A 22,174-nucleotide genomic window follows, 5' to 3' on the forward strand; every position below is an offset into this window, starting at 1 on the left:
CTGCACTCTGTTCACGTGGTCCCCTCCTCAGGACCCTACTTATTAGTGACCCTCATCCCAATATTTGGGGCCCCCACTGCTGTGCTTTATTTGGATTCATAGCAATCACTGTTATTGGACAAGCTACATCTTTTCTTGTTTATTATCTGTCTTCTGTACTAGATTAAGGACAAAGACCTTGTGTCTGTTCATTTTGCCAATAACATTAGTCCAGTGAACGAATACATGAGATAGAAATTATCTTTCCCATTTGCAAATAAAAAACTAAAGTAGAAACATAAGTGAGAGAGATTAATTGACCTGTTCGAGATCAGCTTCTTTGGTAAAGAATTATGCACCCCACACATATAAAATAAGACTCTTTCCTCATTCCTCCTTCACAGATATCAGTCACTTGACCGGACAATCATAAGCTGAGTGTGTTTACAGCATCACCCTGACAGTTGTGCAGGATATGTTCAAAGTTCCTGGCTCCCACACTCAGCAAAATCTTGTCTAGACTTCCCCCTACTGAAGCCATCTTAGAAAGACTCAGAAAGACTCGAGAGAGGATTTTGCCTGGGGGAATTCACACTGTTTCTCAGGCACGTGTTTGACTGTTTAATGTCAATACTCAAGGATCTATGTGCTACCTAAGCTTCATTACTTTATAATTATATTTCAATTTCAAAAGTGTTCATTCTATTTGTTTTCAGGGAATCTCTTTTGAAACTTGTCAAGTAATTAGTTGATCAGCTTACCTTTCAGCATCAAGTGGTATTTTATCTTAATCTAAGATGTCTTTAATAACAAGGTATCAGTGATGTGATAATTCAATTTAGAAGCCTCGGGAGACTGACTTACATTATATTCGTCATACAAAAGCAGAGACTTACTCAAGTGGAATGTGAATATTCAGTTATATTTAGCCCTGCATTGAAGGTATAACAAGGACTCCTAAACATAACATGTACAATACCTGAAAGTAAAATGTGTAATATTTATTAAATGTAATCATACAACTATTTCATGATATAGATCCTCTTTTGCCATAGGTTCTGAAGATCAGAGTCAAACTTAATTTAGTGATCAATTCATTTTGGATGTCTACAAGAACCACATCTTCTGCACCTTTTTAAAGGGATTTTACATGGTTATACTCTCTCTCCCCCTTTCTTTCTCTCTTTCTTTCTTCCTTCCTCCCTTCCTCTCTCTCTTTCTTTTCTTTCTTTCCTACCTTCATTCTCTTAAACTTCTCAAACATCTTAAACCCTCTTAAATCTTTTTTAAACACATAAACATCTTAAATTCCTCCAGTGCATTATTTTTACTATAATATGCTTACTATATTTTATGTCTTTTTTTGTCTTTTTTGAGGGCCGCATATGGAGGTTCCCAGGCTAGGGGTCAAATCGGAGCCGTAGCCACCAGCCCATGCCACAGCCACAGCAACGAGGGATCCTTAACCCACTGAGCAAGGCCAGGAATTGAACCTGCAACCTCATGGTTACTAGTCGGGTTCGTTAACCACTGAGCCACGAGGGAACTCCTTACTATATTTTATAGTAAATGCTATAAATGTAATTAAAAAATGGCTCTACCAAACAATCCCATTTCTTTACAGAAACCTAATTTGACCAAGTAGCCTTGAAGGATCAAGCAAACCCTCACATACCTTGCATTGTTATTTGGGGTACCAAGAAATAAAACCATCTGATAACCTACCTCCTTTATCTTAGGGAGCTTGTGCAGACTTGCAATATATACCAAAGTATAATGATTGTTTAGTCTATTTTCCATCCACATATTTGGGATATTCTCTAAATGTCTGCATCTTTCAGTAAGGGGATGTGGAACAAATATTCGAACAGGTATTAGGTGTTTATTTATAATCCCCTGTCATTATTGACACTTGGGGAGTTCCCATCTTGGCTTGGCAGAAATGAATCTGACTAGCATCCCTGAGGACATAGATTTGATCCCTGGCCTCGCTCATTGGGTTAAGGATCCAGCATTGCCATGAGCTGTGTCACAAGTTGCAGACGTGGATCGGATCTGGCATTGCTGTGGCTGTGGTGTAGGGCAGCAGCTGTAGCTCCAATTCAACCCCTAGCCTGGGAGCCTCCATATGCCATGGGTGCAGACTTAAAAAGATAAAAAAAAAAAAAGAAATGAAACTTGGGATTTGAAAAATTATTGCTAGTGCTAGGTCTGTTTATTAACACCAGTAAGCAACAGAGACTTCCAAGAAATTATATAAAACACAAGGGAAAGAGGCAGAAACACCTGCATGTATCTTCATTCACGACACCAGGACCTTAGACAAGGTTTCCTTGGGTATAACACAGATCTCATAACAGCAGCCAGTTCATGGGACTGATAGAAGGTTTAAATGTGATAATCTTTGGAAAGCACTTGGAATAGTGCCTGGCAGGTAAGTGCTAGCTGTTATCATTTCTGAGCAGAGGTTGACACTATGTTGCAGCAGCATCTATGGGCCAGGAAACCTCAGTTACATTACCTTATAATCATGCCCCTCAACTCATGGCAAACAGAATAAGAATCAGAAGCTACTGAAAATGTCTAAGGGAAGGGATGGCACCACCACTGTTATCAGTTTTTAAGTAACTGTACTAGTTCTGAATCTGCATCTTGTTCATTTCTTTACCGAGTATTATCAGGAATGCTTTTACTTGTGTCTTCATTCATTTGAAACATTTATTTTACTGGACTAAGGTAGGTACTCTTGTAAAATCAAGATGTAATAGATTCTACCTCTAAAGGTGTATGCCTAGTCTCCTAGGAAAAAGTAGAAAATTAGAAAGATAGATGGGTAGATGGATGATAGAGAGATGGCTGGATAGATAGATGATAAACAGATAAGGATCAGGTCTAAAGATAGAAAGATCAGATCTTCAGCTATCTATCAGGATAACCTAAGACAATGGTTTTCCTGCAACTTGCCCTACTCCTTAGGAAGTTCTTAGAAATATCTATTTGTTTTTGTTGGTGATTGATCAGTTTTCACCTTTGATATTTCTAATGGTCTATTTATGTTTAGCTAAACCCTGCAAGCTGTTTGCTTCTCTGTGGAGCTATTTTGCTCAATCGATGCTTGGATCCTGTCAGCAATGGGGAGGAGGCATGTCTTTGCTTTTGTAAACACTCTAAGCCCCTCCTTCCCTCATGGTTGGATTGTTTCGGGATTATTGGCAGAGCTCCCCTGTGTCCACCCAAATCACACCCCCTCCCAGCTTCACCCCTGCTTGGCTTCAGACCACAGGGATGAGTTGACTGGGTGCTCACACACACTTCACCAAGGGCCCTAGTTACCAATTTATAGATTCTTATAGATGATGACTCATCAAAGAAGACATTTTGTTTATTGGGTGGGGTCGGTTGGGGGAGGGGGTTGCCAGCAGATGCATTTGCTATTTTTTTTTTAATTTTCCCACTGTACAGCAAGGAGATCAAGTTATCCTTACATGTATATATTACATTTTTTTTCCCCACCCTTTGTTCTATTGCAATATGAGTATCTAGACATAGTTCTCAATGCTACTCAGCAGGAATATTTGCTATTTTGGCCTAATGTTTTAATGCAAGAGAATTTCCTTGCAGCTTTCTCCCAACACAGCACTTTTCTTTGCCCTCATGTCCCCTCGCCCCTGCTTTTTTTTTGACTCTGCCCCCAGTATGTGGAAGTTTTCACACCAGGGACTGAACCAGCGCCACAGCAGTAGCCAGAGCCACAGCCGTGACAACCCGGGTCCTTAACTCACTGAGCCACCAGGGAACTCCCCCTCCTGCCCTTTTTATTTCCTTACCCTGAGGACTGCTGCCTCCTTGTTGGGCACCGATGCAGCTCCAAGAAGTCTAGTGCCTCCCAGGCCTCCCATAGGACACCCAGCGATGGCAAGGGGCTGTTCTCCTTTCTTCCTTTCTTTGTAAATCTTAATGATCTTTGCTTTGTGACTCCCATGCCCAATTATCTTCTCAAAAGGCAAAGTCTGTGCATATGTACACAACCCAGAGACTGTCTTCTCCTTGTTTTTCTTATGATTGTGCCTGTGAATAAAACCCTGAAATTATCAATTGGATAATAGAGCCATGTCGCTCTTCCAAATGGTTGAGTTAAATTGGCTGTGGCTTCAAGTAGTATTATCATTAATAATAATAGCAATAACCCTCCCACCAATGGAATATTTACTCACACATAATAGCATAGTAGCCCCCTATTGGGGAAGTTTCCAGGGGATTGCTGCCTGGCCAGAATCCTCCAGAAAGGGGGTGCCCAGAGGAAGCCATCCTGTCCACGTTCCTCATGCTGCTGGTCTTTCCTCGAATCCCAGTTCTAGTACCAGTTTCCCTGGTGACTCAGGCCCTTAACGACCCCTCCCCTCCTTGGCGGTATTTATTACCTCTCATTTGTCACTTTACAACACTGCCTTAGATAGTTATTGATCTCTAAAGGGGTGTCCTGTCCCTTATACTTTTTTCTGGCTGCTCCCGTTCCCGCCTTCTACTCCCAGAAGATATATATTTATCAGAGGTAGCTACTGTCTCTCAAGTGTCTTCTAAGTGTCTTAGTTAACTCACATAGTTCCCTCTGCACCTTCCCTTCAAGGTAGGGTCCACACATCCAAAAGAATTTGCCACCGCTGTCGCTCTTGCTGACACAATTCATCGTATGATCAACATCTTCTGTGGTCTGATTCTGTGCCCAGGGGCACACTGAGTCTCTTGAGGGCATTATCTGCTCAACCCTTGTAATGGTATTAAAGCTGATGCATTTGATGAGAGGGGAAGCCCCCCACCACATTATGGATGTTGTAACTAAAGCTCCAAGAAGCCGAGTAAATCCCTCAAGGTCATGCCCCTGGTAATTTTCAGAGCTGATCCAAACCCAGGTCCAGGGTTTGTATGTAACTGGGATGATGATGATGAAAGGAGGATGTAGGATGCATGTCCCTTGAAAACGGCTATTCCATGCATTGTGTATTTCTATCCCATGACACTGAAAAGAAGAAAACAGGGCAGACTCTGTGAAGGAAAAAGTGACTCTGCACATCAAGAGGTTGGGAATCATTGTCGGATTCCTCAGGCCTCAGGACAGCTGGCACAGCGGCCGCCGCTAGTGTGGAGGTTGTTCGAAGAACTATGGAAGCAAAACCAGAGGACCTCTTTCTATGTTTAATTCAGTGGGTGACAGGACCTCTGTTCACAGTGTTGCGGCGGCCCCACATTGCACCGGGCTGGCGGAGGAGGGACGGAACCCTCTTCCCCTCCCAGCGCATCCTTGTTTTTCCCTGTCTACTGCGTCTGCGCAGTTCTGCCTCTTAACTTGACCTCCCTCCTGACAGGGAAACGCTCCAGTTTCAGGGAAGTACTTCCAAAGAAAACTCTTTCATTAAACAATACTTAAATTTATCTAATCCCAGCCACACTTTTCTTCCTATAAGTTACGCCTCACAGGCATGGTGTCAGCCCCTTATAAGCTTAATAAACAGTATTTTTTTTCCCCCATTACAGTTACATTATCGGAGGTCCTCAGTGACACGTGCTTTCCTGGTATTTATCCCAGCACTTTTGTGGCTATCGTACTTTAAGCTTTCTCTGTATTCTGTTACCTTCAGCTGTGTGTCTCTATCGCTTGATTGAATATACTGCCTTCGTTTGGGGCCTATTGTTGAATGACAAGGGGATTGATCCTTCAGCGATTACCTACTTATAGGGGCCAAGCGAGGTCAGGGATAGCTCTGGAAATTTTTTAATGCGGTTAAAATCGAACCAATAAGAATCCCTTGTCTGTCATTTTCCCTTCGATATTAAATGATGAAATTAAAGAAAATGTGATTGTGCCGTTTTGGATAATTGACAATGTCTTCCTGCGACTCCTCATCACGTCCCTATTGTTTCCTGGGGTTTTCCTTTGTTTTGTTGGCGTTGCTGGGTTTCACTGCTTGGCCTTAAGGTCCGTTTGGCTAAAATCTTCCTTCCTTCTCCTCCACAGACGCATCCGTCATGCAACCCACTTTTCACTTTTCCTGCTTTCCCTGGTTCACATTTTCTACAAAGCCTGTTGCTGTTCTGAATTGGAGACCAGATTTCAAGTTCCAGCACGCTCAGAGTTAAACTGCCTTGAAAAAGGTAGAAAAGCAATATATGGGAAAAACGTAAAGATTTGGAAGAAGAGAGAATGTTTGGAAGGCAGGTATGCTAACCTCTATACCACCAACCAGCAGAGAGAATGTTTGTAACCATGAAACAATCCCGTGGCCCCAAGCCCAACCTTCAAAATGCATCATCCACTGAAGTTAGACCATGAGGTTTTCCTCCTTTCAAAACTTTCTAAAACTCACCTGTTTGCTTCCTAACCTACTGATTGTGATCCAGCGCGTGCATATCTCGCCTTTATGATCATGATCATCATTGCAATTCATATAGAGTTAGTTACACAGGAAAGAAAACACTTGTGGGTCAGGAAACATTCCCTCTAAACTTTAAAGACCTTAAAAACCATGTGGCATATTTGAGATTTTGAAACAGAAGTGAAACCCATTACTCTGAAACCCTTTGCGCAGCCAAATGCTCAATTCAGCCTTAAAACAGAATGAAATAATGCCATTTGCAGCAACGGGGATAGACCCAGAGATTATCTGAGTGAAGTTAAGTCAGAAAGATAAAGACAAATATCATAAGATATCACTGATATGTGGGATCTAATAAAAAAATACAAAAGAAGTTATTTATAAAACAGAAACAGACTCAGATTTCAAAACCAATCTTATGGTGAAATCATTGGGGTGGTGGGGGAGGGGGGAAGAATTGAGAGGGTGGGAATAACACTACTGTATAAAATATATGACTAACTGTATAAAATAGATGATGAGAACTTACTGTACAGCACAGGAAAATCTACTCAATAGTCTGTAATAACCTAGATAGGAAAAAAGAATGGATATTTGCATATGTATGACTGATTCACTTTGCTGTACACCTGAAACTAATAAAACCAATAAAGTTAAAAGTAAATAAATAAATAATCCCTTTGTGTGTATCTGACAATATCCAAATGTCACAATTTTGGAGACTCCTATGCTCTTTGTAAATTATTAGCTAGGGAGTTCCTGTTGTGGCTCAGCAGTTAAAGAATCTGACTAGGAACCATGAGGTTGCAGGTTGGATCCCTAGCCTTGCTCAGTGGGTTAAGGATCCAGTGTTGCCGTGAGCTGTGGTGTAGGTTGCAGACACGGCTTGGATCCTGAATTGCGGTGGCTGTGGTATAGGCCGGCAGCTGCAGCTCCAATTAGACCCCTAGCCTGGGAATCTCCATATGCAGCGGGTGCGGCCATAGGAAAAAAAAAAAGACAAAAAAAGAAAAAAACAAAAAAGACAGATGACCGCCTATTGCATTCTGAGTTGACAATTCTTGAGTCTCCATATGTGACCCTCACAAACACTTGCAGTGAAAACTCCAAAGTGCATGCCCACGTTAAAAGAGGACTTTATCTTCAAACATAAGTGTGAACTTCATAAACGAGGTGAACTGTGTGATTCTACATTGATGTCACACACACACACACATACACGCACACGCACACCACACACCTGATGCCCCTCATGATTGGTTTGCTTTAGCCTGTTTTCTGCTGCTGGGGTTTAAGAATATTTTCAGACTTGTCCAAACGTTTGATTTTTGTAATTATTGTTGGAATTTTTTTTATCTTGCTCTACATGGAAAATAAAATTGTGATTTAGAGAGTGTGGTCCCAGCGGTCCTGTCTGCGTGGCAAATGGTTCCATGTCACTCCCTGCATCACAATATGGGAGCCACCGAGCTTGGCGGCAGCTAATCCTCTGAGCCCGTTAATAAGCTTAGGAGCACGTTCATTGAAGGCTGACGCGCTGGGCACAAACAGGGAGAAAATATCTACTGGGGGAAGCTGAATTGGTTTTAATCATCTGCTAATCACCAGTAATGAGACCTACTCTGGGGAAGAAAAGAAAAACAGATAGTCGAAGGGAGGTTTTGTTCTTCACAGCAGAGTAACAGGGAATGAGAGGGCAGCTGTTATTAGGAAAGAAAGGATGGAAAGAAAGAAGGGATTTGGCCAGAGCAGATGAAGCCTCCTCGGCAGCTCTCCGTTTTGTTAGCTGAGTGTTTCTGTCATTCAGTCTCTGAAACTCCAGATCCCGCAGGCTCCCTGACAGCCCACCTCTAAGATATTGCTTCTTGAAGAAAGGAGCCTCCCCCTGGTCTCCCTCCCCCTCCGTTTGCTCCTCTGGCATCCTAACTGCAGCACTTTACAGGCTGTCTGAGCTTGACAGGAGAGAAGGAAAGGAAATGATACCCAAAGAAAAGTGGGGTGTGCAGGGGAGAGGATGTGAGCAGAAAGCTGGGTGAGGGCTGTGAGACCCCTTGTCATGGGGCACATCTGACAAGGAATCCAGAAAGGAAGAGTCAGTTGCAAAATGTCATCCTATGATCCAGCAGTCCCACTCCCTCCTGGGCATATGTCTGGACAAAATTCTAATTCAAAAAGATACATGCACCCTTGTGTTCATAGCAGCACTACTCACAATAGCCAAGATAGGGAAACAACCTAAACATCTATCCACAGGTGAATGGATTAAAAAGATATAGTACATATACAGAATGGAGTACTACTCAGCCATAAAAAAGGAATGAAATGATGCCATTTGCAGCAACATGGATGCAACTAGAGATTCTTATACTAAATGAAGTAAGTCAGAAAGAGAAGGACAAATGCCATAAGAAATCACTTATATGTGGAATCTAAAATATGGAAGAAACAAACCTAGCTACAGAATAGAAACAGACTCACAGACATGGGGAACAGACTTGTGGTTGCCAAGGGGGAGGGGAGAGGGAGTGAGATGGATGGGGAGTTTGGAATGGGTAGATACATAATATTACGTATAGAATGGATAGAAAATAAGGTACTACTGTATAGCACAGGGAACTATATCCTGTCTCTTGGGACAGACCATGGTGGAAAATAACATAAAAAAAGAATGTGTGTGTGTGTGTGTGTGTGTGTGTGTGTGTGTGTGTGTGTGTGTGTGACTGAGTCATTTTGCTGTATTAGCAGAAATTGACACAAGTATAGTAAATCAACTATACTTTAATAAAAATTTAAAAATTAAAAAGAAGTCATCCCAGCCAAATTGGGTAGATGGTCTTTGTAGGTGCTAGCTCTGCTGTAGGAAACATAGGTGCACTTATGACTTAGGCGCCATTTTGGATGCTATGATTCACAGGCCCTTCCTTCAAAAGTTCAGACTCTTGCAGTTGCTAACACTACAACAATACTGAAAGTGGCAGATTGGGGGAATGCTCTTCTCCATCAGACCCGTGTTCTCCATGCTCATGCGAGCAATATTTCTAAAATAATTAATATCATGACTGATTTATTCCCAGAGCTTCCCTGTCCACAATGGCTCGTCTTTCTTCAAACACTCCTGTATGCTGTGCCAGAATGAAAACCACAAAGCACAGCATCTGTGCTTTGCTCTCCTACCCTTTGTTTCCAGTTCAACAATGTTCATCAGCTTCTAGAAACCTTCATACTCAAATCTCAACCCTGTCCCTGAGTTCAGGTTTCATTGTCCCCTGCCCCCTCCTCTTCTTTCAGTCACATGGTCCATACCTCTGCCCACATGTCTCCATTTCACCAAGGCAAGGGCTTGCTGTCCTGACAGCATGGCTGTTATGAGTACTTGCACTCTTGCTGTCCCCTTTACTAACTGTTGCGTTTACCTTTACTAATGTCTAGTGGTTTGCAAGGAAAAGTCTTTCCCAGCCTGAACAATTCTGAGCTGTCGTGATAATTTGCTTTCAGGCATCCTGCAGCACCAACTATGTTCTCTAGAATCATGGTGCTTTCTGTGCCAATCTCTCCAACTCCCGGGCAGTGCTACTTTCCTTTGCATTCCTCACACCATCTCTAAGTGGCCAGGAAATGGGAAATTCTCCATGTGTTGGAATATACTGAATATGAAGAGCTTTAGCAGGAGAAATCAAGTTAAGATGTTTGCATTTGGTAAATATGTGTTTAAACAGTTAGTCGGAACTCTGGGTAGAAGAACTAAGACAAACTTGAATGTTCATATTTATTTTTATTTTTTTAGCCATTTATATTCATTATTCCAGCTACAGGCAATGAGGTGGGACTGAGGATCAGCCAAGGAAAACTAGAAAGCATATTTTTAGAGAAAAACAGAACAAGCAACGTTGGTGGAAAACATTCACTGAACATTTGAGTCATCATTTCAGAAACCTCTTTATAAAGCTCTGAGCTTTTGAGAGCTGACGGAATGCAGGCTCTGCCTTGGGGGAGATCACGGTCTTAGAAGGAAAGGAAAACACTTAAACAAAATGGTAGCAATCAGAGCGATCATATGGCAGGTGCCTGCAAATACCCAGCAGCCCTAGGAGGGAATCCTCCCTCTGGCTGAGGGAGGTCCCTAAGGGAGAGCTTCGGAGAAGAGGTGACCAGAAAATCACAGTCCTGGATGCTAAAATGTTTCCAGCAGAAAGCTAGGACTTCCCAGAAGAAAGGTAGAGGCATCAGATGAAAGATGTCCCTGTTTGAAGCATCCAGCGTGGGTCGAGGGGATTTGTAAAGCCATAACCACAGTTCAAAGAAGCAGTCACTGGATCCAATATTAAGTTCTATCTCTGAGCCTGGTGATGCGCAAATCCAGCAGGGAAGATGGAAAAGCAAGCATGACTCCCCGTCTGATCACTGCCCACGTTTGCTACTCTGGAGTCTGTTTTGCTTTTGTTTTTTTGTTTTATGTCTGCGCCTATGGCATATGCAAGTTCCCAGGCTAGGGTCAAATTTGAGCTGCAGCCAGCCTGCACCACAGCCACTACACTGGATCTGAGCCGCATCTGAGACCTATGCCACACCTTGTGGCAACACCAGATCCTTAACCCACAGAGTGAGGCCAGGGATTGAACCTGCATCCTCACGGACACTATGCTAGGTTCTTAACCCATTGAGACACAGCAGGAACTCTTGGATTCTGTGTTCTAAGGAATGAAACCAGCCCATAGTCTTTCGAAAGTGTGTGATACAGACCTCAGCGCATAGTGAGCATTCAGTTTAAGTGCTTGTCACTAACATCATCGTCATCATTTGTTTCCAACACTAAGACACACTGAAAAAGTAATTAGCCCCATTCCTTTACTTTAAAGGAGGGGATTGTGGTCCCATGAAAGTGACTTATCAAAGATCAATAGTAAATGGTAGTGATAGCTTCTGTGAGCATAAGATATTTTAGAAGGCAGTGACATCCATTCTCTGATGTAGAAAAGGCACAACAGGGAGGGCGTGACACTGCCATTCCCCTCAACATGCAGGTGACATCTTGGGTACCCACTGCTAATGGGAGGCCAGGCCAAGAGAGAATCTGAACTCAGGTCTTGCCCCAGTCGCTGCATCTCCCTCTCTCACTATAGCGGCATCCCTCAGCAATCGAAAGATGAGTTCTAGCCACCTCGGTATTCAAGGCATCCCTATTTAAGTTAGTAAGGAGGTCACTTCTAAAATGAACCATTTAAAATTCTGGATAGGTTGGTGACATCTACTGTTTTTAAACAACGTGCTGCCAGAATACTCATTCTAGGACTTAACTTCTGTGTAGTGGCAGCAGACTGCTCAGGCAACACAAGACCAAGAAGCCCCAAGGTATCTCCTGGTTCAAGCATACTGCAGATTTGAGAACTGAATTCAGAGACATGAAGTCACTTTCCCAAAGTCGCACAGCAAGTGTTTGGAAGATGCTTCCTCCTTACACTGCACCTCCTGGCCTGCCTAGGAGGAGACGAACAGAGGATGCCATGCACAAAGAGCAGCACTGTCTACCAGAGCAATTAAGGGGATCCAGTAGGAAGAACACCCCGCTTCTTCAGGAAGAGCATCTTGAAGAAAAAGGGGGAATGCCCACAGCACCTTCAAAGTCTAGGCGAAAAGAAAATGCCCAGAAAAACACAGGATTTAGAAGCCAAGGCTGTTGACTTGCTCATATCAACCAGTTTCCTGTGCATGGTTCTTAAATGGCCCAAGCTTCAGTTTCCACTTCTTTAAAATGGCAATAAAAATAACACCAGTCCTACCTACTTTTACTGGGTTGTTGCGAAGCTGTGAAGTAACCCTGCAAAGAACAATGTAAAAATAAGCCTGAGGAAGGAGCAGGGGTGGAAAGGCTGAGCTGAGGGCCTCAATGTGATTAGACGTGAGAGGGAAGAAGAGTGGCGGATCCCTGTGAATCCCAGGGCAGAAAGACCTGTGCAAAGTCCCTTGAGGGAGACGAGAGAGAAGGTGCCCGGAGAAAGTGGTAGGCTGGCCCTCACCTAGAGGGCAAGCTCAGGGCAGAAGGGCTGGGTCTGCTGCCAAAGGCTGAGCTTCAATCCCACAAGCTGGGAGGTATCTCTGGAAAGTGTAAACTGAGAGGCTGACTTTAGTCTCAGGTCTTTACAAAGATCCCTCAGACAACAACATCAACACTGAATTTGAAAGTCCATCTTTAGGAGGCCTGAGGGAGACATCTACTGAGAAAATGTCTATGGAAATGGAGGGAAACTGCCAAAATTGGGAGCAATTAGGGAGTCTGAGTCCTCAGGATATGCCGAGTGACAGAAAGGAATGACTCCTGATTGGCTGAATAACAGGATTATGCTGAATTGAAATATCAGAAGAATGAGTTGGATGCAATCAAGTGGAATTACATTTTGGACCTCCAGGTGAGGGAGTTTACCACCCTTTGAAAGAAATGGACTTTGAGGTCAAGATGAGTTTTAATCTTGGCTTCATCACTTTCCACATGTCTGAAATAATGATGGGATGCCTGGAAGATAAGCAGTACCACATAATTCAGGCACAGGATGATGGCAGTGGTGGTGGTGGCTGTGATCAGTGGTGGCACAGCCAACAGTTTGTAGAAGGAGAGAGCTCCTGGTAGAGTAGGTCCCAGTACACTTAGCACATAGAGAGTGATGAAAATATGCAAAATAGATAAATCACCCATGGGTCTGTACAGAGTTAGGAGAGAAAATTGGGAAAGACAGTGGAGAAATTTGCCTTGAGAAACGTGGCGGTGGTATAAGACCAGAAAGTGTTATTGAGAGAAAGATGATGATGGCAGCTTCCTACCTCAAGTCTACTGTTCTTGAGGACAAGGACTATGTAACAATTACCTTTGTGCTGTTAATCATAGCACAATGCCTGAACTGGTGTAGGTGTTATATAAAAACCTATAGAGTAAATGAACTTAAGTAGCCTATCATGTTTATTATGGGTCCCTTACTGGCCTCCAATGTTCTGATCTTAGTATTTCTGTATCCAGAAAACAGAACTCTCAGTTCAGTGGTTTTCAAGCCTTGTCATTATTTTTTTGGCCCTAGGACACAGGCAACACTTTGCAGCCCCAAATGTGGGTATGTGTGTTTGTATGTAACAGGGATGCGAGTACATGAGTGTATTTGGTGTGTTTGGTAGGTAAGGATGATATACATAAAAAATAGAATTATTTCCAAACTTTTGAGGGAGAGAGAACTAAAATAATGACAAATTTGGTTTGCATATTAAACATAGTTCTACACAAAAAAGAGGTATTTGTAATGATGATAGCATACGATAAACAGGTAAAAAGAAAGGAGCTTTAAGAAAGTCTAAAGGTTCATTAAGAAAATAGTAATAAGAATATTTGGAGGGGTGTGGGGGGAATAGGTAGGGACTTTGCTATTGCCATTGTCCTTGGAACTCAGAAGTTCTTTAGGGTCAGTTTTCAAATGCTTCTATTATCCCTGCTCAGGTGGTAGAAATCCCACATTGAAAAATTCAGAATCTTAAGATTCTCCTACAGAGGAGCACTGTGATTGTGACTCTGCTGGACTAAGCACAGAAACGTAGATTTGGGGCTTGTAAAAGCATAAGCAGGGTAGTTCCCCTGTGGCCCAGTGGGTTAAGGACCTGGCATTGTCACTGCTGCAGCTCGGGTCATTGCTGTGGCATGGATTCAGTCCCTGGCCAGGGAACTTCTACATGCCACTGATGCAGCCAAAATGAAAAAAAAAAAAAAAAAAAAAAAAAAGATTTAAGCAGGTCTTATATCTGTTCCCTGAGTTCTAAGATACCTACATAGTTTGCCTTTGCAGGAGGGCGAGGTGATACAAAGCAGAAAACTTAGATTTTTAGAGCCAAATATGTGAAATTTCAAAAAAGCAACTGTATATCCTGGGGCAAGTTGTTTATTTTTTTCTGTGCTTCCTTTCCCTTTTTGTGTAACAAATGATGAGATATCCACATCTAACCTCCCTTTTCCTGGGAGCCCAAAGAGAAACAGCTTATTAAAGCATCTCGTGCAATGTTTACAATGAAGAACACATTCAGTAATTTCCCTTTGATCCTTCCTCTCTGGTCTGGGTATAGTAATGAACCAAATGGTTGGTTGCTGATGTGTAAACCCAAAAGATGTATGCAATTTGGTTACCAGAAATAGTTACCTCTGTGGTTCTACAGAAACCACAGCCTTTCATCAGAAAAAAAGATCCAGTTATGCTGCAGTAACAAAATAGGCCTGACATCAATGGCCTACCATGACAACAGTTTATTTCTTGCTCGTAGTACATATATCTAAGTGTGCCAGCTCCACCAGTTCCTAGCAGACTCAGGAAGTCAGAGCTGCCCCAGTTGATAGATGGCTCAACCATCTGAATTCCAGACCCTGCACTCACCTCAGCAGGAGAGAAACCTGGAAGGTCCCTCTTAAATGTTTTGACTCAAAAATGTCACCTGCCCTCAGCCAGCCACAGCATCCTCTCTGATTACACCAAGACTTGAAAATTAGGAAGTCTATGGATCTTTGGTGAGTAGTAAACATCTCTGCCAAAATCACAGCATGGCACAAGGCATTCAGTTGCTACTACAGACTCCCTGCATTGGAAACTTCAATTAGGACTTTTTATGTATTTCCCACCCCATCCATGACTTTTTAAACTGCAGCCTTATTTCACGCTCAGTTCACAGTGAAAGGAGATTTCTGGAACATACTCAACCAAGCTTGCTCACTATGCTGGGCTTGCTTCTGAGTTTAAAATAGTGAGTTGCTTCTGAGGTTCTGTCCAGCTTTAACCTTTCAGGGCCTCCCAGAAGCTGCTCTCAGTGACCGTGGCTGCCCTGCCCTTCTTCCCCCATGGCTCCTCCTCACTCCTCTTTCCATTTCCCCACTAGTGCTTCTGCCTCTGCATTTTATCTTTCTGTCTGTCAGGCCGATTAGCATAGTTTGACAGATTAAAAGGCTAAGGTCAAACCAACAATCCCCTAAAGAAATACTGCTAATTATTGTCATATGTTTTTTAAATACTCTGCTCTTCAAAGAATTTAACGAGGAATAAAATTCAACTTTGTATCCCAAGGGGTGGTTTAATATTATATTACAAAAATGAATCCCTTAGCTTTCCATGTTCTGTGTTGCAGGAGAGCAGTGATGGGTCAGTGGTGGTCACTGCCATGTCCCATGAGTCTCTTTCTAAAGTGACACACGAGACAGACAGCGATAGTTCAATGAAACAGTCCAGGGAGATGAGACTGGCCATGCGTCCATACATAACACCCAAGGTTAACATCAAGGCAAAAAGTGTAGCTGACAGCCTGAGAGATGCTGTGGTGTAGTGGTTAGTGTTTATTGCCACTCACTAATTTTTTTAAATTTTTTTGAAATATAGTTGATTTACAACATTGTGTTTGTTTCAGGTGTACAACAAAGGGAATCAGTTATACTAAATATATAATATTCTTTTGTTTTACATTCTCTTTCATTACACAATATTATTGAGTAGAACCCCCGTGCTATATAGGAAGTCCGGGTAAGTTATCTACTTTCTATATAATAGAGTGTTATATGTTGATCCTGACCTCCAAATTTATCCCTCTTCCCGCCCCCTTTTGGTAACTGTAAGGTTACTTCCAATGTCTTTGAGTTTCTTTCTGTTTTGTAAATAGGTTCCTTTTTTTTAAGATTCTGCATATAAATGACATCATAGGATATTAGCCTTTCTCTGTCTGGCTCACTTCACTTAGTATGATATCCCTCGGTCCTTCCATGTTGCTGTAAAAGACAACATTTCATTCTTTTTGGTGGCTGGATCCCAGTCTCATCCGTTGTGAGCTGTGAGACACTGCACTCCATGATTCTCCCTGTGCCTCAGTTTCCTGACCTGTGAAATGGGGGCTTGGGGGCCACAGTATCTATCTCATCGGGTGTCACGAGCATTCAGGTGACCTTGAAGAAGGTGTGGAACTGCAGAATCGTTCCACTGGAACTTCCTTGACTTGATATCCCCACTTTCACATGACCACAGAGCAGCTGACCCCTTCAACACTCAGAAGGAAAAAAGCATTTTTTAATTCCTAAAGGATGAGTCATGGGTTGACTGGTGTGCAAGGTAACAATGCCAACCCCACTTGCTGCAGGTAAATCATGCTGTGTGCTGGTCATGCTCGGCCCTGCCAACAGCGGTGCCTGGGACAGTTGAGTAGGGTCTGGAATGGAAATGTTCAGTTTCCAGGCACCCATCAGATTTTTAGGAAATCAATTCAGAAGATAATAATTGAGTCGTGCTGATTGAACTGCCCCTCCAACGGCTGTGGCATCTTGGTGATGAGTTCTGGCTCGGTCCCAAGGGGCTGGTGGCAGGGGGGTGGGGGCTAGGGCTGGGGGGAGTTCCAGAGGAAGCAGGGGAGGGGGGGGAAGGGGGAGAGGAAGGAGGAAGGAGCCAAAGCACTAAACTCAAAAGCTCATTATTCAGCATCCTTTGAAAGACAAGAACAGGACAGCCTGTGAGTAAGAGGCATCTAATAGCGCAGGAAAGTCTCCAGCGAAGCTGTTCACGACAGGTGAAAGGCCAAATTACCAGATCAAGTGGCTACATTATCAAACATTATTCTATTGATTTCAGGGGGGTGTGTTTTCCCTGAGATGATTACCAGCCTCTAAAACCTCCTTTCCTGCTGATTTGGAGCACGCAGCCCCGTCTCCAAGTTTCAAGTTGTTCAAGATGCTTATGCGCCTGTGGGTAAGGGCAGGTCGGCCTGCTGTGAGAGTCTAGTTAAAACTGGCTCAGAAAGGCAGGCAGCCACCCTGGTTCTCAGGGCCAGGGTCTTTGTCACTGTGAAGAAATTTGATGTGGTGTGTGTCCTTTGCACAGGGAATGTTCTCTGTTCTGGCTTTTGGGGTACCTTTTCTATACTGGATCCTATTTTGGGGAAATGTCCCCAGAACTCTTAGGGGCCTCCCAAATTCCTTTGGTCATGGCTGGAAAGCAGAAAGACCAAGTATTTCACTTTACACATCATAGACCCTGCAGGGTGGAGATGCAACAGAGTCCAAGCTGGTGGGCGGTGGGGTGTGGGGAATAGAAGTATTTCTAATTCCATCAAGATTATCAGCTGCAGTCCTTGTCAGGAGAAAAGAGCATTTTAATTGAGATGTAATTGTCATGCCACACTGTATTCATTTTAGGAGTAACCAGCGATATGATATTTGTGTATATCTGGTGCCATGACCACTTAGAGTAAGTTTAGTCAACATCCAGAGAAAAAGGCAAGTTAACAGAACAAAGCTCCATCTAACTGAAACAGGAAAAGAATCTTAGAAGGGCATCCACTTTTTAAGAGGAAAAAACTGTTCTCCCTACAAGTCTGAATATAATGCCAGTTTAATAGTTCGGCTGGATTGTTTCCCAAGAGTGATTTCTTTGGGGCTACAGGGATGGGTGGATAATGCCAGTGGATAAAAAGAGTCACAGATTCTGCCTTACAGCATCGAAATTCTTCTCCCACTTTTCTGACCACTGTTATTGGATTCCCAGTGAGTTCGTGTAAAACCAGGCTAATACGGGGCATCTTATAGTTTCTGCTTGAACCAGAGCCAAGAGAAAGCGTCTTTCAGGCGTTGATGAACTTGCATCTTAGGTGAGTCCAGAGAGCGCCACTGTGTTGTTCATGAATCCGAGCATCGAGGTGGTGGTGCCCTTGAACTTGAAGCCAATTACCCCTACATTTGCTCTCCCTGGCCTGCCCTCTCCTTCCTGGGACCCCTTGGGCTGATGCCGAACACATTCATATCTTCCCCTTAGTCCGGGTTGCTTCTTCTGTACTGTTTGAACATTAAATATGCAAATAATCGTCATTACACTTCCAACAATTACACATGTTTGCAGCACCTCGTCAAGTGCTGGCAGCAGAGCAATCATTTGTGAAGACGGATCTTTCCTTCCAAGAGAGGTCATGTTGCTCAGAAGATTCTTTTCCGCTCCTTCCTAAAGTGAGCTAATGAAAGGGCCAGGGCCAAGCGGCCAATAGCTGTAGGGCCCTCCCCTCAGCAGAGCAAGTGCCAATCACCCACCCCATCCCCGTGGGAGCCCCTCAGGCCAACTATGACCCTGTTCAGTGTGTCCAGAGCGCTGCTGGACCGACAGGCTTCCAGGAACAGGGGCGGGGCCTCCCCAGCCCCCCCACCCCCGACTCCCTCAGCCCCTCCCCCGCCCCCTCACTTCAGAAGGGGCCTCGGGACTCCGGAATATTTTAATCCCTGAGTTCTGCCTGTGCTGTCATGTGTTTATAACAGATGAATTGTCATTTGTCGCTTGGAGGTGATGGGACAGGCTGCCTGAAACCACAGGCCGAGAGCCACAGGGGGGCTGCGCTCTCCACCCCCCGGCCCCAGTTTTTCTCTCTCCTCCCTTTTGCCTCCCTTCCCTTTGCTCCCCGCTCTCCCCCTCCTGAATCTTTTCGTCGTTATGGATAATTTTCCCCCGTTTCCTTTTATCGCATCCAAAGTGGCGGCTTAGAGGGGTCTGGACTGGAGTCAGGACTTAATCTGGCTTCTCCCAAAGTCGGAAAATCCCAAGTCTTGCCGGGCCCAATTGATAACCCTTGTGCTGCTTTTCCATGAAAGACGGATGACTCCGGCAAGCTTGGGAGTCTGCAGATAATGGGATTGACTTGGTACTTAAATCTCAGTGAACCAGGACAGCATAAGTAATTAGTGAATTGGATCCATCCTGGGGTGCTAATGATGGCTAAGTCTGCCCCCACGCCATTCGGAAAACGGCAAGAGGCACATCCATCTCACACAGATAAAAACCAAAGGGACACTGCTCACAGACACCATTTATTCCTTCTTTAGTGCACCATTTATCCCAGGAGGGGAAAAAAAAAAATCTCATTTTCCTCCAGTGATACGCAGAAGACCGAATGACCACGCTCCCACCAGAGTTCATTCTGATCACAACGCTGCTGCTGTTTTTAATTAAGAAAGGCTAATTAAGAGAAACTCGACATTTATCTTCTTATCTACTTGTCTGCACAGACTCGCAGACATTACCCATATTTGTTTACAATTTGGTTACTGGCTTTCTATCAGGGATCCGTCAAGGAACCTCCCTTTATATCTGGGTTGCTGCATTTGAAGGCTTTCAAGGGTGCAGAGAACTTTCAGCAAATCAGACCCTGGTTTGCAGACACATGCATACGCACATATATACATATACATGTCCATGTATATAGAAGCACAGACTTGTACACATGCTGTGTGCAGCTTACCCGTGTATGTATATGAACACTGATTACACAAGGAATGCTTGTATTTTTCCTCAATTAATGCAAGGGTAAGGCATTTAGGCATTTGTGTACAGACAAGCCTTCTCTCCCATTTTTCTTCTCACACAGAGTGACGGCACTTTATGAGGATAATTTAGATAAATGTCTCTTCGTGGGGTTCACTTATCCTCCCAGCAAACCTGATCCACAAAGAGCCACGAAAGACTGATGACACTACATTTTGATCCAACATGTATTCTGTCAATGAAGAAGACTTCAAGGCAAGCACCATCTTTTTTTATCCACCCCCTGCTCCATCGGGTGTGATCAACATTCCCAATAATTAAAATATCCACAGAATACACACTAGTGAAGGCAGTCAGGGACTCTGAGAGCTGAAAGAGAAAGAATGAAGCAAAGGCATTTGCAAAAAAAGCAAAAAGCAAAGCTTAAAATTCACAGCAATCAAAAGAGTGGGTTGATCAGAACTCAAGGTGAGAGTGTGAACCCTTGTCCTTGGCTTCGTCTCTGTCGTAACGGTAACAAAGGGACCTTAAAGCCAAACACGAGCTCTGCCTCCCTGGTCCCTTTCAGCCCCTCTCTGCAGTGACTGCTATTCTATGACCCTTTCACTGGAAGGGCTGGAGCGCTCAGTCAGGAGATGAGCTGAAAACATTGGTCAGCGAGAAGCTGGCTTGTAACTAAAGTTCCTCCCCATCGCCTCCCCCCATCCAATCCTTTTTTGGTCTTATGTGAGAGGTTTCTTTCCATGCTTTTTAGTTTCCCAGTGGCCAGCTTCGCAAAAGGTGAGTTTGCGTACATGTACAGATCGCGTGCACATCAGTACAGGATCCTATCAGGGCCCAACTGCCCTGAAAACTTTCTTAATGTTTGAGAGAAAGCTGATGAGGGGGTGCTCCCTTTTTCCTCAGGGCTGTCCCTGGTGGGGAGGTATTTAGACTAATGTCAGCGGAACAGCAGGTAGGGTCTCCCTGCCATGAGCATAAAGGGAGAAATTTAGCTTCCTCCTAAGTTCTGATTTGAAGGTTTTTTTCCTAGAAATGGATTTTCCTGCATTTCAATCTAACTAAAACTTGACTTTTATGTTCAAACCAGTCCAATCTGTATGAATAGTCTCAGTTCAAATTATGTCTCTCTCCCTTGAGCAAAGGAAGTTGATGTTGATGGTATGTTTTGCTTAGAAAAGATCTTGTGGATGTGCTCTGTATGTGTGTGTGTGTGTGTGATATTCATATGAACCCTCTCCACTAATCAATGTTTTATTCCAAAAATATTTTGTTATTTTAATTATTTTCTATGTGTACCATGTACCAAGGAATAAGGTAGACTGATTTTTTTAAAAACTGCTTTTTTTTATATCAGTTCTCATCATGTGAACCCATGTGTCTGGAATCTCATCATCCTGTACAATTAAAAAAAAAAAATAGGGAGTTCCTATTGTGGCTCAGCAGGTTAAAAACCTGAAATAGTGTCCATGAGGATGCAGGTTCAATCCCTGGCCTTGCTCAGTGGGTTAAGGATCTGGTATTGTCATGGCTGTGGTATAGGTCTCAGCTGCAGCTCGGATTTAACCCTGGGGCCTGGGAACTTATAGGTGCGGCTGTAAAAATAAAAACAAACAAACAACAGCAACTGTGTGTGTGTGTGTGTGTGTGTGTGTGTGTATCTTAAATTACTTTGGGAGAATATGTTAAAAATGTTCATTTTAAATTTTAAAAATAGCAACATATATCAAGTGGACTTAAAATGATGAGGGAACTACTCCTATTTCTGATAAAACTGGCACTTGTACAGGATTTTTTTTTAATTGGATATTTTTTAGGATAAGGCATATATCTAAATTAGCTAAGAAAAGTCCATTTAAAAAGTTATGAGATACTGGGAGTTCCCATCATGCCTCAGTGGTTACAAACCCAACTAGTATCTATGAGGATGCAGGTTCCATCCCGGGCCCCACTCAGTGGGTTAAGGATCTGGCATTGCCGTAAGCTGTGGTGTAGGTCAGACACCGCTTGGATCTGGTGTTACTGTGGCTGTGGTGTAGGCCAGCAGCTGCAGCTCTGATTCAACTCCTAGCCTAGGAACTTCCATATGCTGCAAGCGTGGCCCCAAAAAGCAAAAAAAAAAAAAAAAAAAAAAAAAAAAAAAAGTGGAAGAAGAAGTTATGAGATACTGAAAGCAAATATGTATTAATACATCACAGCAAAGTGGGAACACAGAGGGTGTGGCCCCCTGAGTGCTAGGTGTCAGCCGCATTACTCACTCGCTGTGCTTTCAATTTCCCTGTCTGTGAAATGGGGATAGTAATAGCATCCCCATGTAAAGCACTTTAATAGTACCTGGAGCAGAGTAAGCATGAAAAACCATTATGGTTTTTAAGAAAGTTGTGTCTTATTAATAAAAATAAGTTTTTTTGTTTTTGTTTTTTCCCTTCTGCCTAAAGGAGTTTATGTGTCTACCAGAACCAGTTCTGAGGAGTTCCGCTTGCTATGGAAAGAAGCCCCATCAAGATCATCTTGAGCAGCACTGCCCCCGGCACT

At 43.3% G+C, this 22,174-nt stretch overlaps 1 protein-coding gene across 4 annotated transcripts in view; it reads right to left on the bottom strand.

Moving 5' to 3' along the window:
• Positions 1-22,174, bottom strand: part of TMEM182 (transmembrane protein 182) — a 352,761-nt gene that overhangs the window by 22,612 nt on the left and 307,975 nt on the right. For 2 of the 4 annotated variants that reach the window (XR_014839665.1, XM_085016106.1), the window contains one exon: positions 3,920-4,047. The exons of the other annotated variants lie outside the window; for them this stretch is intronic. The gene's annotated coding sequence lies outside the window, so the exon portion shown is untranslated. Of the gene's footprint in view, positions 1-3,919; positions 4,048-22,174 lie in introns of those variants that run through there. 4 annotated transcript variants of the gene reach the window in all.

The sequence above is a fragment of the Sus scrofa genome, chromosome 3 (genome assembly GCF_054392235.1).
Source record: "Sus scrofa isolate SSC_HxYL_T2T_F1_AM1 chromosome 3, Sscrofa_HxYL_maternal_Yorkshire_Landrace_v2.0, whole genome shotgun sequence".
Classification (NCBI taxonomy): domain Eukaryota; kingdom Metazoa; phylum Chordata; class Mammalia; order Artiodactyla; family Suidae; genus Sus; species Sus scrofa.